This window comes from Carcharodon carcharias, chromosome 18, assembly GCF_017639515.1.
Source record: "Carcharodon carcharias isolate sCarCar2 chromosome 18, sCarCar2.pri, whole genome shotgun sequence".
NCBI classification, from domain to species: domain Eukaryota; kingdom Metazoa; phylum Chordata; class Chondrichthyes; order Lamniformes; family Lamnidae; genus Carcharodon; species Carcharodon carcharias.
Genome location: NC_054484.1, coordinates 53,446,259 through 53,458,691, shown reverse-complemented (window position 1 = coordinate 53,458,691; position 12,433 = coordinate 53,446,259). Strand labels below are relative to the sequence as shown.

Below are 12,433 nucleotides of genomic sequence, written 5' to 3'. Positions count from 1 at the left end.
AGGGTTGGTGAAAAGGTCTGTAACTTGTGAGTTCTGAAAGATATAGGAGTCGTGACTATTGCCCAGGTGCCTGGCACAGACCTGCATAATCCGCAAATGATGGTCGCAGCCTGGGTGAATGTTCAGTGAGTGGAAGGCTTTCTTGTTAATGGAGGTACATGGCTGTCCAGACAGAGCCTTTATGGTGACAGAAGTACAGTCACAGGCTCCCTGCACATGGGGGAAACCTGCAATCACCGCAGATCCTCGGGCTCCATCCACTGACAACGGACAATGTGTGAAGGAGATGTCATTCCCAGCCCCTTGGAACATTGCATCTGTGAAGACCTTTATGCAGTGGTGTGCAGCAGTCTGTGTAATGCCATTAAGGTCTCCACTGGCTGCCTGGAATGAGCCTGTTGCAAAAAAGTTCAGCACCACAGTGACCTTCAATGCGACGAGCACTGCATGGCCCCCTAGACAGTTGGATGAGATCTTCTCCTGCGAGCATGTCACAGAGTGATGTTACTGTGGCTCTTGAAAGCCTGACTCTTCTCCTGCATTGAGTCTCAGTCAACTACAGGTAGCCCAATCTCTGCATGTAGACTGTAGGGGCAGCATAAGACCATCTGCACCTCCGCTGAGGGTCTCTGAGTTCCTCCTGGCCCTCAGGGTCTGACGCTGTCCTGTCCCCTTCATGCAATACCACTGCATCCTCAGCCTGCCTCTGTGCCCTTCTTCCTTTCACCTTCCTCCTCTTTCCTTATCCTTCTCTCCTCCTCACTGGAGGTGTGTCTTCAACAGAGACCTCAATGCCCATTTGTCTCAGAGATTTTATAGCCCCGAAAGATGGCCAGGAAAAAAATCAAGCATTCAGAAGAGCATTCCACATCAGCGGAAAGGCCTCCAACTCAAATAATATGAAAATGGATATACTGCTCATTCGAATGAGCACTCCCTGCAGTCACTAGTATGTTAACTGCAAAGTTGAGACTCTGGTCTCAGCTGAAGCTTTTAAGCCTGCTCAAACAAGCTTGGCCATTAAAAAACGGATTCCCCACATGGTGTGATTCTCCCCCTGAAGGCCTATTATTGCCTTCAGAATGTATTATTGCTCTCAGTTTGGTCCTTAACCACCTTAATTATTTTTGCATTTGACATTTAAATAACGCAGGCGGGTTTCCAAGTTTTAGTGCCACCCACATATATTATTGCAAACCATTGTGGTGATGTCGGAAACACCGCCTGACGTCATCATGCGTGATATTATGCTCGGCGCCACGGAGAACAGTCTTGATCTGGGGCTTATTATTCAGGACATGGTGATCGAGTTCTTTGCTCCCTTCATGATTAAGTGCACTCTGTGATATAATGTCATGCAAAGTGCACCAGAATGATCCTATGTTTGATCCTACATCAAATCAGGTGAATTCAGTTGGAGGCACAGAGGGGCGAAGGCAAATTATAAATGGACTCAGTACCACTGGTAGGAAAAGAAACTTGGCCAATGTGCCTGTCTTTGTTCACTATCCAGTATATGCATAATTTGATGTGAGACCAAGATCTGTGATGACACTCATGGTAGAACAGCTCACAGCTTTATTTGGACCCAAATATTTAAAATGGTCCCTGGGATGAGGTACTGGAAAGCAGCTGAACTGAAGGAAAAAATGGGGAGGTGGAAAGGCTCTTAGCTCCTATGACAAGATAAATCAAATTTATTATGTTTCTGTGCCTTGTGTATAACTACGCAAGTATTTTCATGAATGATTTATAACTTAGTCGGTTTTCAAATTTCTAAAACTATCTTATCCCACTCCCCTCATGTGCTGCTTTTTAAAATAAATGGAAAGATCATGAAAGATGATCTTGAAAGGAAAGATCATGAAAGGTTGTGAATGAAAATGTTTCAGTTGAATGGAGTTACTTTATTATGATGACATAATAGCTAGTTATTCATGTAAACATAAAGATCGCAGCTTTAATCAATTTACTGCACCACCCATAACACACACATTTTAAAAGGAAGAACTGCATCTATATGGCACCTTATTCACATCTTCCGGACACTTCAACGTATTTAAGAATCAAAGATTGCTTTTGAGTACAAACTACTGTTATGTAGGCAGATGCAGCACCTAATTTGCATACAATAAATATCCACAAATTGCAAATTAATGAACAACCAGAAAATCGATGTTTTGGTGGATTTTGTCAAGGGAATAATGTTGGCCAACTGCCTCTGGGCAATATTGCCTCGCTGTCTTGGTTGAAGGTCCATTCCATAATGTAGGCTGCCTGCAGTACTGAAGGAGTACTGCCTGTCCAAGGTGCCATTTTTCAGATCAGGGTTACACCAAGGCCTCATCTGTCCTCTCAGGTAGATGTAAAAAAATCCATGGTACTACTTGGAGAAGAAGTGGGCTATTTGATCAGTATCTTGGCCAATACTTATTCCTGAACCAACATCATTGACACCAACTATCTGGTCATTTATCTCAAAGCAGTTTGTGGGATCTCGCTATGCAAAATTAGCCACCAAATTTCCCTCATTAAAATTCCACAAAATGCTTTTGGATATCCTGGGGTTCTGAAAGGTGCTATATCAATGCAGGTTTGTTCTCTGCTGTCACAGGGGCGGTCTGTGACAGTGGGGCACAGGATGGTCAGTGACAGTGGGGCACAGGATGGTCAGTGACAGTTGGGCACGGGACAGTCAGTGACAGTGGGACTCATCAACTCTGCTAGTTACATTCTCGAAAAATTTCAGTAGATTTGTCAAGCATGATTTCCCTTTCGTAAATCCATGCTGACTCTGTCCAATTCTGTCACTGTTTTCCAAGTGCTCAGCTATTAAATCTTGTATAATGGACTCTAGAATTTTCCTCACTACCGACGTCAGGCTGACTGGTCTATGATTCCCTGTTTTCTCTCTACCTCCCTTTTTAAATAATGGGGTTACGTTAGCTACCCGACAATCTGTAGGAACTGTTCCAGAGTCTATAGAATCTCGGAAGATGACCACCAAATGCATCCACTATTTCTAGGATGTAGATTATCAGGCCCTGGGGATTTATCGGCCTTCAATCTCATCAATTTCTCCAACGCCATTTCCCTACCAAGACTGATTTCTTTCAGTTCCTCCCTCTCACTAAACCCTGTGTTCCCCAACATGTCTGGTATGTTATTTGTGTCCTCCTTTGTGAAGACAGAACCAAAGGATGTCTTTAGTTGGTCAGCCATTTCTTTGTTCCCCACTATAAATTCCCCTGTTTCTGACTGTAAGGGATCAACATTTGTCTTCACCAATCTTTGTCTCTTCACATACCTATAGAAACTTTTACAGTCAGCTTTTATGTTCCCTGCCAGTTTACTCTCATACTCTATTATCCCCTTCTTAATCAATCTCTTGGTCCTCCTTTGCTGAATTCTAAACTGCTCCCAATCCTCAGGTCTGTTGTTTTTTCTGGCCAATTTGTATGCCTCTTCCTTGGATACTATCTCTAATTTCCCTTGTAAGCCATGGTTTGGCCACCTTTCCTGTTTTACTTTTGCGCCAGGCAGGAATAAACAATTGTTGCAGTTCACCCATGCGCTCTTTGAATGTTTGCCATTGTCCATCCACCGTCATCCCTTTAAGTAATGTTTCCCAATCCATCATAGCCAATGCATGCCTCATACCCTCATACCATCGTAGTTTCCTTTATTAAGATTCAGGACCCTAGTCTCAGAATCAGCCACGTCACTCTCCATCTTGATGAAGAATTCTATCATATTATGGTCGCTCAACCCCAAGGGATCTCGCACAACTAGATTGCCAATTATTCCTTTCTCATTACACAATACCCAGTCTAGGATGGTCTGTTCTCTAGTTCCAGAAAACCATCCTGTATGCACTCCAGGAATTCCTCCTCTACGATATTGTTACTAATTTGATTTGCCCAATCTATATGCAGATTAAAGTCACCCATAATTACAGATGTCCTTTTATTGCTTGCATCTCTAATTTCCTGTTTAATGCCATTCCCAACATCACCACTACAGTTTGGGGGTCTATAACCCCCACTAACGTTTTTTGCCCCTTGATGTGTCTCAGCTCTACCCATTCAGATTCCACATCATCAGAGCTAATACCTTTCCTCACTATTGCGTTAATTTCCTCTTTAACCAGCAATGCAACTCCACCGCCTTTTCCTTTTTGTCTGAATACCCCTGGATGTTCATTTCCCATCCCTGGTAATCCCTATTATCCCTATCTGTAATCCCGACTATATCATACCTGTTTGCACGGTTAATTAATCCACTTTATTGCAAATGCTCCTTGCGTTAAGGCACAAAATCTTAAAGATAGTCTTTTTCACATTACTTATCCCGTTCCCACTATTTTATGAGGCCCTGTTTGATTCTTCCCCTTGATTTCTCTGCCTATCACTTTTCTTATTCCCCTTTCTGTCTTTTGTTCTTGTCATTGATTCCCCCTCCTCTGACTCCTTGCATAGGTTTTCATCTCCATGCCATTTTAGTTTAAACCACAACCCCCCCCCCCCCCCCCCCCCCGCCCACCCCACACACACACACACACACAACCACTCTAGCAAATATTGCCCCTAGGACATCAGTCCTGGCCCTGCCCAGGTGTAACCTGTCCAGTTTGTACTGGTCCCACCTCTCCCAGAACCGGTCCCAATGCCCCAGGAATCTGAAACCCTCCCCCTCACACCATCTCTTCAGCCACATATTCATCTGATATAACCTGCTATTTCTACTCTGACTAGCACGTGGCACTGGTAGTAATCCTGAGATCACCACCTTTGAGGTCCTGCTTTTCAACATATTTCCTAACTCCCTATATTCTGCTTTTAGGACCTCATCCCTATTTTTACCTATGTCATTTGTACCACTATGTACCACAACCACTTCAGAATGTCCTGTAGCCACTCTGAGACATCCTTGACCCTAGCACCAGGGAGGCAACATACCATCCTGGAGTCTCGTTTGTGGCCACAGAAATGCCTATCTATTCCCCTTACAATTGAATCCCCTATAACTATTGCATTCCAACACTTTTTACTCCTCCCCTGTGCAGCAGAGCCAACCGTGGTGCAACGAATTAGGCTGTTGCTGCTTTCCCCTGAAAGGCCATTCCCCCCAACATTATCCAAAGCCATATATCTGCTTTGCAGGGAAATAGCCACAGGAGATTCCTGCATTGCCTGTCTAGTCCTTTTGCTCTGTCTGGTGGTCACCCATTCCCTTCCTGCCTGTGGACTCTTAGCCTGCTGTGTGACCACCTCTCTATACGTGCTATCCACAATACTCTCCGCCTCGCAGATGCTCCACAGTGTCCCCAGCCGCCACTCCAGCTCCAAAACCCAGGCTTCCAGGAGCTGCAGTTGGAGACACTTCCCACACACATGCTGGCTCCAGTGCCCGGCTTCCCACATAGAGCTCTCCTGCCATGACTTACCCCTTTAAATTAAACCTTTTGGAAGATACTTGATATCAAATAATATCAATTACTCTAGGACCCTTCTTCCCTGCTCCTCATTGTTATAAAAAGTAAATACCTCTAAAGGAGCCCATATAATTGAAAAGCAGTTGCAGTTCTTGCCATGCTTCCATCAGATGTAAAGCTGGAGAAATAACTGAGATGCACAATAATGCAATTTTTGAAGGTGTTGCCAAAGAAATATTTGAAGGTGGAAATGAACTATGATACTGCAAAACATATTCCTGTGGTGGGAAGGGGCAAGAATTTACCTAGAAAATGTTAATTTTTTTTGTTGCTTTTTCTGACATTTTGAAAAGTTCTTTGATTTTGAAGTATAATGCTGGTGCTGCAGAATTTATTTTTAATTGCATTCTTGGGTACACCTTACATGTAGGAATTAAGCTCCAAGGCACCTAATTTGTGGAATCGATCCAAGAGTGCAGCGAGTGTGAAGAGTTTAAGAAATATTTTTCTCCAAGTTTGCCTTCATTGCTGCTTCATTCTTGCTCAAAAACTGGGCAGTGTAAGGCCAAAAATCGCCAAACATTAAATGCAGCTGTCATGTCAAAAATGTTTAGGGGAAGCATAAGACCTGGTGTAAGAGCAGAGGTAGCAGGAGGGGGCAGGGAAGGAGAAGGAGGAAAAGGAGGAAGAATAAGACAGAAGGAAGGAAAACGTTTGGGGGATAAGAGTAGAGGGGGAGAGAGAGAGGATTAGAAGAGGGAAAGAGAGCAAGTTTTTTGGGGCAGAAACAATTCTACCAAAATTGTGAGCCAACCCAATCAGCATGAACATTTCAGTAAAATAGCGGTCGTAGGATTCATACTATAGTTAGGCGAAGGTCTACTTAAGGTGCAAAAGTTGCGGACCACTGACATCATGATAGCCTTGACATAATTTTAACTCCTACGATTGTGAAACTTGGCAAGATTCAGCTGGGTGATTGTTTAATTTATAATATTCGTTGGGAAAGCACTTAGGCCAGAATGATCAGGGAGCACTCTCTCAAGCCCTGCAAAGGGCTCTTGGGTCTCCTGATACCCAGCCTTGTCTCTCCTTTTCTGCACTGGCAGCACTCTGGAGACCCCACTCACAGTAGCAACTTGTGCTGCGATCCACTCCCAAGAGTCCTCGGTAGCCCTGGCACAATTCGCACTTCCATCTGTTGACTTGCAATCTTGTCCCCTCCACACTACACCTGATCCTATGGAGCCTATTAGAAGACAGCATCTTCAAGATAGGTGAGAAGGGGAGAACACCCAGCAATACAAGGAAATCTGTCTTCTGAATATGGATTGAATTTTAACGTTTTGACCCACTCACACAAGGAGACAGGTGACTACACGACTATGCTGGAGTGACACGGAGACTGAGAGAGCAGCCAATTAGGTTCACGTGGGAATTTGGTGTATGGGAGAAAGAGGTGTGGTATGCATAGGAATTACTCTAAGTTAATTAATTGAATAATTAAATTAAGTTAACTAAATAACATAAGTAATAATAGCAGGACAGGTGCCGCATTGCAGCTGTGAAATGTGGGAGCTATTGGATGCCAAGTCGATCCAAGACAAACACATCTGCAGAAAGTGTAAGCAGCTAGAGGAATTCCAGATCAGGATTATTGATCTGAAAGCTGAAATGCAGACACTGTGCAAAGTCAGGAAAGGGGAAAAATACCTGGGGAAAAATTGTGCCCCCATCAGGGGGGAAGTTCAGGAGCGGGCGCGCCTCCAATCGGTGCCCTGGGGATACGCTGCCATTTTACGTATACGGGCCAATTAAGGCCCATCCAGCTATGCGTTTCCTGTGAGGGCAGGGGATGGATTACCTAAGCCAGGAGTGCGCTCTTTTATGCACGCGTACGAACGAGCACACTCGTCTCCCTGTGGCTAAGTGCTGCCTCAGGGAGATCAGCACCAAATTTAAAAATGGTACATGTAGAGAAATGAAATTTCCATGACATGCCCCCTCATGTGATACTGTCACATGAGTTGGGACATGCCCATCACTTTTAAGTAAACTTTTATTAAATTTTTAAAAACATACATGAAACCTCATCCCGCCCGTGGGTGAGGTTTCTTACTTTTTCTGAAGTCCGCCAGGGCTCCCGACCTGCCCACCAACCTTAAGGTTAGATGGGCAGTTCCTTTAACTAGTCTAATTACTTTTTAAATAGGCCGTTGACAGGTTGGCGGGTGCACAGCTGATTCGGCTGCACCCCCACCGACCTGAAAATGGAAGTGATGCGGGGTGACATCGGGAGTTCTGCCCAATGTCATCCCGTGTCATTTTACATGTCAGCGAGCGGGCCCCGCCCCTCACTCGCCAACCTCAATAACCTGCCCCTGGGCATTTTGCTCTAGAAGACGGTCACACCTCTTAGAATACAGTTGTCTGTTTTGGCCAGCAGTGAGGAAGCCTCAGACTTTACAGTTGTCAAACAGGTTTGAGGTGCTCACAACCTGTGTGGATGAAAGCGAGGCCTGCAAGGTGGATGAGCAGGCTGGCCGTGTCACCAAGGTACAGGAAGCCGTTCAAGCAGGGAGAGCAAGCAGGAACGTAGTGGTAGTAGGGAACAGTATAGTGAGGGGATTGACACAGTTCTCTGCAGCAAAAAATGTGAGTCCAGAAGGCTATGTTGCTTGCCTGGGGTTCAGGACATCTGCACAGGGCTGGAGAGGAATTTGCAGTGGGAGGGGGAGGATTCAGTTGTCATGGTCCATGTAGGTACCAACAAAATAGGCAGGACAAGGAAGGAGGTTCTGCATAGTCAGTGTGAGAAGCTAGACACCAAATCAAGGAGCAGAACGTCAAAGGTACCTGAGCCACATGCAAATTGGCATAGGGCAAATAAGATTAGAGAGCTAAATGCATGGCTCAAAGACTGGTGTGGGAGAAGTGGGTTCCAGTTTGTGGGACACTGGAACCAGTATTGGGAAAAGTGGGTGCTATACCATTGGGATGGTCAACACCAGAGCCATGCTGGGTTGAGTATTCTTGTGAATTGCATAACTAGAGAAGTAGAGAGGGCTTTAAACTAAACAAGGGGATTGAGGGATCAAGCTTGGGTAGATGTGGCAAATCAGGGGATAGATTCAAGGCAGGAGACCATAATAGTAAAATGGGAAATGAGGGTCATAGAATAGCAGGAAAGGGCAGAGAGATAAAACCTAAGAATACTCCAATAGTCAAGACTAGATGTTACAAAGATAACAAAAAGACAAGACTAAAGGTTCTGTATCTGAATGTGGGCGGTATTCATAACAAAGTAAATGAATTGATGGCACACATTGAAGTCAATAAACATGATCTGATAGTTGCAGATGGCTTGATGGCTGCAGGATGACAAGGATTGGGTCCTGAATATTGAAGGGTACATGACATTCAAGAAGAATAGGAAGCTAGGTAAAGATGGAGTGGTAGCACTGTTGAACAAGGATGGCATTGGTGCAATAGTTAGAGATGACCTTGGTTCAGGAGATCAGGACATCGAATCGGCTTGAGTGGAGATGAAGAATAGTAAGGGAAAGAAGTCATTAGTGGGAGTGATCTACAGACCACCTAACAGTAACCACAATTTAGGACAAAGTATACAAGAAGACATATTGGGTGCTTGTGATAAAGGGATATTCATGGATGATTTTAATCTACATATAAACTGGAAGAATCAGATTAGCAGTAGTCTGGATGAAGAGTTCATTGAATGCTCTTGAGATAGTTTCATAGAGCAGCATGTTGTGGAACCAACCAGAGAGCAGGAAAAGGAAGGGAAGGAATTTGTAACTGCACAAGGGTAATCATGTGGGTATTTAACACTATGTTACACTGCCATTTTCCTGTTCGATGAACATAATCTTTATTTCCCTGGTCCTGTTCTCCCCATTATGCCCTGCTGCCTACCAAGTAGCCTTCAGCCCCAATGTATGCAGTGAGACGATGGCTTGTTGACTGTGGATTGCTTTGTGCTAAGGGCTGGGCTGGTCCACAATGGATTTAGCATTGATTTGCCAGATCATTGTGTTGCCTCAGTTTAGTTGAGTGCCCCTGAATGAGTCCATCCTGTGCATCTCTGGTAGCTAAGCAAGTGCTGTAGGTACCCTGCCACATCAGGCTCCTCCTACTCCTCCTCTTGTTGCGCCTCCACCTTTCTCCTCATGGAGCTTCAGCCCTTGCTGCTGTGCAATGTTGTGTGGCGCATCAGACCTCTACCATTCTGAAAACCAATCTTGGTACATACTGAAGGGAGCCCAGATCTGTCCAGGCACCTGAATCTCATCTTTAGCATCCCAATTGCCTGTTCAATGACTCTTATGTTCATGTAGCTTCAGTTCCTGGAGATCACTGATAGAGCTTGTAAGTCATCAGGTGTCATTAGCCATGTTTTTAGAGGGTAGTCCTTATCTCCAAGAAGCCATCATGTCTCTGCTTTGGAGGTGTGAAAATCTGTGGTAGACTTAATTGGTGCAGGCTGCAGGCATCACAGCAGCTTCCAGGATATCTTGGACAGACATGCAAGATGATCTTTCAGTGGTCGCATATGAGCTGAACACTAATTGGTTGATGAATGCTGCTGGTTGGTCTGAGGGTGTACAATCAATGACTCCTTGGACCTCTGGAAATCCAGTCAGAGCAGCAAATTTGAGGGCCCCTTTATTCTGATTGGACCCATCAGTACTGAAGTGGAAGTAAGTGGCATACGTTACCTCCATTACATGGACAATATGCTTATGAACAGTAGATTGAGGAGTTTTACATATGTTGCCATCAGATCCCTGAAAGGAGCTAGAGGTGCAAATATTCAGGGCTGTGGTGGCCTTGACCACCTGGTCCACTTGGCAGGCGCTCTTCTTCCAAGAGGTTGCAAATGTCTGCAATGACTTGACAGGAGAGTCTTAGCCTCCTGGGACACTGGTACTCAATCATATCCAGAAAGCTAATTTTTTGCCTGCATATTCTGTGTTGGGGGATCGCCTCTTATGAGCTGGATATCTATGCTCATCCCCTCTGTCCTGTAGAGCAGCAGGTGGTTGAAAAGAAAGCTGTTGCTGCTCCTGTTGATGTTAGCTGGGAGGTTCAGATCAATCGAAGTTAAAATACTCAAAGGTAGCACAAATGACCATCAAATTTTTGGAGATCACCTCCAAAGCACCCTTTTAGAACAAGTCCTGTGAGCAAAAGCCTTTCACTTAGGCAAAGAAGCAGCTGTCATATCTCAGTATTTAAAAGATTTTCCAGCCTGTCAATTGCTCAGCCCCATCAATTCCTCAGGTCTTGTTCAATGTGGCGTGTTCCAGGAACACGCACTCAGTTGAAGACAGAATCCAGGGCTAAAAATCCACTCAATTCCCTTTTAGCATGTGTTAATAGCAGACCTGCCTGATTCATGGAGGTCTGTGTGCTACAAACATACTCCAGTTAAATGCCGAAGTTGATGGACTCTGCCGGCTTCCCAACACGCCAGCGTGTCCTGCTGTTATAGCCTGTCTGCGCCGACATCCATCCAACCTGGCAGGTTAAGATTTCCCCCATGTCTCTAAGAAGAATGTACCTACACATCACAATTTCTTCTCAGACTTCAATGTATGCGGGTGGTTAGGGGAGGAAGGTTAAGCTTGTTCCTCCGATTTCATTTTGGCATTGCACTCACCTACATTAGAGAAACTAAAAACAAGCTAAACATTCAAATGAAACGCATTACAAGTTATAGTATAATATCGTGCCTGAATCATTTTGAATGAGATACATGAAAAAAACATGTAATTGCATTTGTTTTGAATTGAAACTAATGTCAATTTATGTCGCCTGGATTACACTACCTGGCATCTAATTTACTGCCTCCTATAGGTCGTTGTTATAGGCATTAATAACAGACTGTTGTAATGAATGTTTGATGGGTTTGCCTATTACAAGCCCATTATTTTCTTCCTTACATGACTTCATTTAATGAATTTACATAATTACGCTAATGACACATAATTTTTTTACTTTCAGGCCCCATTTGTTACCATGTTACATCTGAGTAATCAAATGCACATTCAAAGTGCTTCATTACCTTAATTTCACTTTTAAATTGGATGTAACATTCTCCAAATTTGAAACTTTTATCAAGAAGGCAGACTGGTGAAAGCATTTTCACAGAAATTATAATGCTGCTTCATTATATTTTCCCATTTTTGTTACATTAGCTAACAATAATTATGCAAAATGTCTGGAATAAATAAATAATCAAAGTCATTAACGAAAAGGTGACAGATTTGTTGCCAATATAAATATAAAATGATGCCCTGCGCCCAATACAGCTTTCCTACTACATTAATATAGTGGATAAAGAGCCAACCTAAGACTTTTGTTTTACCATCAATCAAATAATACAATGTTTAATTCTGAAGTAGCCTCTATAGAGGGCAGCAGAATGAAAAGTTGCTCAAACACCAAGATTTCATCCATGTAGTGTTCTTTCTAATCTATAATGTGCAACTGAGTACAGTCTCACTCCTTATATAGGTTTGATTTACGAAGTGCTTTTTGACCTAAGTGTCACGAACATCCTAACAGCACTAAATTTACTAATTTTTGATAGAAGATCATGTGATCTCGACATGTTGATTATTATTTTTAAGTCCCATTGCTTCTTACCCCCCAGTGATAGTGAGACTCAGAGATTGTGTGCTCATGACACTTTGAATTTTAAATTCTCATCCTTGTTTATAACTCCCTCCATTGCCTTTCCCTCTTGCATACCCTTCTCCAGCTCTAAAACCCTCTAAGATCTCTGCATTCATCCAATTCTGGTTTCTTGATCATCCTTGATTCCATGCTTTCATCTGCAAAGACTCAAAGTTCTGGAATTTCCTTCCTGAACCACTTTATCTCCCCTCCTTTAAGATGCGCCTCTGACCAAGATTTTCAACAGCTATCCTACTATCTCCTTACATGGCTCGGCATCATATTTTGTCTGATAAG

At 43.7% G+C, this 12,433-nt stretch overlaps 1 protein-coding gene across 1 annotated transcript in view; it reads right to left on the bottom strand.

Annotated features, from left to right (window-relative positions):
- Window positions 1–12,433, bottom strand: part of dmd (dystrophin) — a 1,748,406-nt gene that overhangs the window by 380,360 nt on the left and 1,355,613 nt on the right. The gene's annotated exons all lie outside the window — the stretch shown is intronic.